The following is a 6,396-nucleotide window of genomic DNA, read 5'->3' on the forward strand; positions in this document are numbered from 1 at the left end:
AATTCTGCACCACCTGTTCTCAAGGCAAATTAGTAATAAGACCATCTCCCTCCAAAATTGGAGGTGAATCCCCATCATTCTTGCAAAGGATTCAAGGGGATATATGTGGACCCATTCATCCATCAAGTGGGTCATTTCGTTATTTTATGGTCTTAATTGATGCATCTGCACGATGGTCTCATGTTTGTTTATTGCCTGCTTGAAATGTTGCATTTGCTAAACTGTTAGCACAAATTATCAAATTAAAAGCACATTTCGCAGATTATTCAATCAAGTCAATATGGCTAGATAATGCTGGTGAATTTACATCCAAAATATTTGATGATTATTGCATGTCAATAGGGATTGAGGTTGAACATCCAGTCCCGCATGTCCACACACAAAATGGAGTAGCTGAGTCTTTTATCAAACGACTCTAGGTAATTGCATGCACTTTATTATTAAAAAGTCAATTACCTACTTCTATGTGGGGACATGCTATATTATATGCTGCAGCGTTAATTCGCTTGCGACCTTCTTCTTATCATTAATATTCTCCCCTACAATTGGTCCTTAGTAACCAACCTAATGTATCTCATTTGAGAATATTTGGTTGTGCTGTATATGTCCCTATTGCGTCCCCTCAACGCACAAAAATGGGACCCCAACGTCATTTGGGAATATATATTGGATATAATTCACCATCCATTATCAGGTACCTGGAACCATTAACAAGTGATCTTTTTACTGCACAATTTACAGATTGTCACTTTGATGAGATAACTTTCCCATCTTTAGGGGAAAAGAAAATGCCTCTTGAAGTTAGACATGAACTTACTTGGTATGTACCTACCATGTCTCATGTAGATCCTCGCACATCCCAAAGTGAAACTGAAGTTCAAAGGATAGTGCGTTTACAAATTATTGCCAACCAAATGCCTGATGCATTTGTTGATACGACAAAAGTGACAAGATCACATGTTCCAATTGCTAATGCACCAGCAAAAATCAATGTGACTACTAAACAGTCTATTCGAGCCGTGACTGATCCATCTACCTCATGCCAAAAGCGTGGTAGACCTATTGGATCAAAAGACACTGTTCCTCGAAAAAGAAAAACAAATAATCAAACAAATATTCCTCCAGAAGAGGTTATGGTCCCTGAAGAGACACAAGCCCCTAAAGTGGCACAAACCCCTAAAGTAGTACAAAATCCTAAAGAACAGGAAAATGAGAATATTGAAATATCTTTAAATTATGTTCATACACGAGAAATGTGGAATCGTGAAACAATTGTAATTGATGATATATTCTCATTTGCAGTAGCTATTGAAATTCTAAATGATGATGATTTTGAACCACGTACTGTGGCTGAGTGCAAACAAAGACATGATTGGCTTAAATGGGAAGAAGCAATTCAAGCAGAATTAGCTTCTCTAGTAAAACGTCAAGTGTTTGGGCCTATAGTTCCAACCCCTCAAGACGTACAACCCGTTGGATATAAATGGGTATTTGTGAGAAAAAGAAATGAGAAAAATGAAATTGCTAGATATAAAGCCAGGCTTGTAGCCCAAGGCTTTTCCCAAAGGCCCGGTATAGACTTTGATGAAACATATGCACCTGTGATGGATATAATCACATTCAGATATTTAATCAATTTGACAGTCTCTGAAGGACTGGATATGCGTCTAATGGACGTAGTTACTGCTTATTTGTATGGAAATTTAGACACTGAAATTTATATAAAACTCCCTGAAGGATACAAATTGCCTGAAGCAAAAAGTGTCAATTCAAGAGGCTTGGTACTCAATTAAATTACAACGATCATTGTATGGATTAAAACAATCCGGACGTATGTGGTACAATCACCTCAGTGAATATTTAAAAAAAGAGGGCTATGTGAATGACCCTATATACCCATGTGTCTTTATCAGAAGGTCAGAATTGAGATTTGCTATCGTAGCAGTTTATGCTGATACTATGAATTTAATTGGGACTCTTGAAGAGCTCTCAAAAACTGTTGAATATCTAAAAAAAGAATTTGAAATGAAGGATTTAGGGAAAACAAAATATTGTCTCAGCCTGCAGATCGAGCACAATTCAAATGGAATACTTATCCATCAATCAGCGTATATTGAAAAATTATTAAAACGCTTTAATATGGATAAGGCTTATCCTTTGAGCACCTTAATGGTTGTTCGGTCTCTTGATCCAAAAAAGGACCCATTTCGTCCTAAAGAAGAAGATGAAAAGATACTTGATCCTGAAGTACCATATCTTAATGCCATTGGAGCCTTATTATATTTGGCCTAATGCACGAGACCGGATATATCCTTTGCAGTTAATTTATTGGCCTGATTTAGCTCTACACCAACCCGTCGTCACTAGAACGGAATCAAACATATACTCCGTTATCTATGTGGAACTAGAGATTTGAGATTATTTTATTCTGTCAAATCCCCTAAAAATCCTAGTTTGGTTGGATATGCAGATGCTGGTTATCTTTCTGACCCCCATAAGGCCCGTTCACAAACAGGATATGTTTTTACTTATAATGACACAGCTATATCATGACGCTCCACAAAACAGACCTTGGTTGCAACTTCTTCGAATCATTCAGAAATTTTAGCTCTCCCTGAAGCCAACTGAGAATGATATGGTTACGGTCTGTCATCCATCATATCCAGAATGCATGCAGTCTTTCTTCTACAACAGACACTCATTCTATATTATATGAAGATAATGCAGCATGTATAGCCTAAATTAGAGGTGGATACATCAAAGGAGACTGAACCAAACATATCTCACTGAAGTTCTTTTACACTCATAAGCTCTAGCAGAATAAAAAGATTGATGTCAAACAAATCAGATCTAGTAAGAATCTTACAGATTTGTTCACTAAGACACTACCGACATCAACATTTGAGAAGTTAGTGTATAACATCGGTATGTGGCGACTCAACAAGTAACTAAGTTAATCCTACTACAAAGAGGGGGAGCGTTCATCAGGGGGAGCATTTATCAGGCAAAATTTGGAAGTTTATCCAATATTGGACAAAAGGTGCACTGTACTCTTTTTTCCTTCACTAGGTTTTGTTCCACTGGGTTTTCCTAGTAAGGTTTTTAATGAGGCAGTTTAAGCACGTCCAATGCCAACTTACAGGACATTTAATAATTATGTTCATTTGTTTTGGTTTTTATCCCACTGGGTTTTTCCTTAGCAAGGTTAATATAATTATCTATAAGTGGTGGAAATCCAAGAGGGAGTGTTGCATATCTGGTGGATTTTCCACCACATGCGGTAAATGTTGACAAAAGCATGGGAATGCATTAATTTGCTTGGAAAATTGGCTTGGAATTTTGGCTGTAAATTTAGCCATTTTCTTTGACTAATGGGGCAGCCAAATGTATATAAATAGCCCTCCCTCTCCTCACTTCAGATTAATTCTTATTCTTCTTCTCTTCATTCGGATCTGCTATAAAATTATTCTCTCAGTTGCTTTCTCTCCTTCTCAATTCTTCTTTAATCATTTATCTTTTTATATTTGTATATTAAATTTATAACAATATCCCTATAATTTTATTTGTGTTGTAGTATAGGTAATTAATAAACACATAAATTATAAGGACAAAACTCAATAAACACCCAAAACAAACTAAATGGAATAGTAAAAAAGGACAAAACTCTCCTTACCAAAAAATGACAATAATAATAATATCAAACCCACTTGAGTGATGCCACTGTTCACATATATAGATAAACTTATAATCCTAATTCTATAAAAAAAATACCAAAATTTTTTACTTATTTAATTTAATAGTTACAAAGTTAATCAAAAGTTATCTTATTCAATATGATTGATTCAACTCTAAAAAAGTAATCAATTCAAATGCCATTTTTAAAAAAAAAATCATAAACCAAAACCAAATTGATTTAAAGATTAACCAATTTTAAACCGAATCAAAAATATCAATTAACTGAACCGAAATTTCAATTAACCGATTTTTGAACGAATTTAAAAAATTATCATATTTTATAATTTTTTTCTAATTTTTTAAAAATATATTCAATATTCTATTAATATTTTATTAAATTTTTATTCAATTTTTTAAAAACCGTTATCCGAACCGATTTTTTGGTTCGATTTTCGGTTTAAAAATTGGTTCAATTCGATTACCGGATAATTTTGAACACCCTTACTTATAACGGGTGGATTCAAATTGGCTCAAACTTAGATTATTAATTTAGCTTAAACAAGTTTGACTTAAGTGAGTTTGAATTTGAGCTTCAATCTAAGGATTATAAGAGTTAATTGATAAATATATAAATTAAATTATCAAAAAAATGATTTAAAATGTAGAAGATTATAATTTTTTTTTTAAATTGAGCTCAAGCTAGTCAAACTTGTCTCAAACTAAAGCTTGAGCCAAAATCTCACCAACTCGGAGAACTCGAGCTCCTCCTAAAGTAATTGAGCCAAGCTTGAATTAGTCAATACTCAACTCGACTCAATTATATGCCTAGTGTGAATACAATTAGATGAATAAATATAAAAAATTAATTAATAAATAATACATTAAATGATAGCGAATAATATGACAATTTAAGAACAATATAAATATGTATATATATTTTGAGTATACGAAATAAATACACAGATGATATATCTGTGTATACAAATGATGTTTTCTATATATTATTCTCGACATTTAATGATGTTTTCTATACAAATGACAACACATATTACAACACCCAATAATGTTAAGATACAAAGAACTTTTACAAAAGATACACATATAATGTTTCAAATATTGTATTTACACGTTAAAATCATATTCTTTAATTTTGAACGTAAGGTTAATTATTTATATAAATTATAAAATTTAAATGTAATTTTTCTAATCAAGCTCATGTCATGCTTGAATCTGTTGTTCATGTCTTGAACTTGATTTCAAGCCAAAAACTTCTTAACTCGGTAAGCTCAAGCTTGAGTTTTACCTTCATGCCATTGAATTGAGATTGAGTCTAAAGGTGTGCATGGTCCGAGTTAGTACAATTTGAGAATTTTTTTTTAAAATCAATCTAAAAAAATTATTTGAAAAATTTTCAAATCAAACTAAAAAAATATAATTTGGTCATATTTAGATTACTGTTTGAATCTATTAAAATCATTCATTTCTTAATATATATTATTTAATAAAATTAATTGAATTAAGTAAATCTTATATGATTTCTTTGTACCAACTACCAACTACTTCATAAAAAATAAATAATAAACAAGGATAAATAAAAAATAAGTAAATTTATACGAAAGTGAATAATAAAGTAATTTCATCTTAACACTCGTGGAAAGACCTTGTGAGGTACTCCCTTCTTATAGCTTTATTTTCCTTTATTAACAAACAATCCAATCTGATTGTTCAATTCATTGTTTAGATACATAATTTATTATAACATTTGGTGGTAAGCTTTGCAACAAAAGCTTATAAGCCATTTAACTATTTCTATCTCATCATAATGATATAAAATATTATATATAACCAACATCTTTTTCATATTTTATTTACCTAGGGATATTACACCGTCAAAGCATGAATTCATTTAAATTATCTATGAACGTTCCAGCAAATTCAATTAATTGATAATGGGAACTCACCCTGTGACCAAATTAATCAATATAATTAAAGTAAGAGTAGACCGTTGAATTCAATCATTATTGTTTTAGAGAGTTTTGGGAAAAAGAATAGAGAGTTTTGGGCAACCTTAAGGTTGGAAGCAGCTTTAGAGTTGATTGTGAGAGGTTTTCGATGTCTCGAATGCCCGGAAAAGGGGGACTCCAACTCTTCGGAATGTCTTAGTTGTCCATTAAATACAACTATAATGAATAAAATGTTTTCTGTTTTGTTTATTTGTCGATTGTTGGCTAATTTGTGTGAAAATGTGGCAGGATTTCTAACAGATATGCACCAACTGCTGCAGATAAGCAACAATCTGATATGCAGTTGAAATGTCTAAACCATTGCATATCTCAACCATAATTAAGTTTTTGTGGGAACAACCATCTGCTGCAGGCATCTAATCCTTTGAATCATCTATACTCTAAAAATTACTTCCAAGTGGAGCAGATGCATTATAAAATATTACCCGTACTCGGTCTCCTTTTTTGACCTCCAGAGATGCCTCTCCCACAATTATGTCAGCAAAAATATCAAGTCCAAGGACCTGGGAAGTCTGAAGACAGTTAAAACATGATCTGTTTGAGGGGTATTTATTGTCCTTTGGTAGAAATTGCCTCTAGTAACTACCATTGCCAAGAATATTTCACCCATGCAGCAACAACATATTGAACAAAACATCAGATATAAACAAAACATCAAATATAATGAAGATACCTTCGTGAAAGTATCTATGTCTAC

Source organism: Mangifera indica, chromosome 2, assembly GCF_011075055.1.
Source record: "Mangifera indica cultivar Alphonso chromosome 2, CATAS_Mindica_2.1, whole genome shotgun sequence".
Lineage (NCBI taxonomy): Eukaryota > Viridiplantae > Streptophyta > Magnoliopsida > Sapindales > Anacardiaceae > Mangifera > Mangifera indica.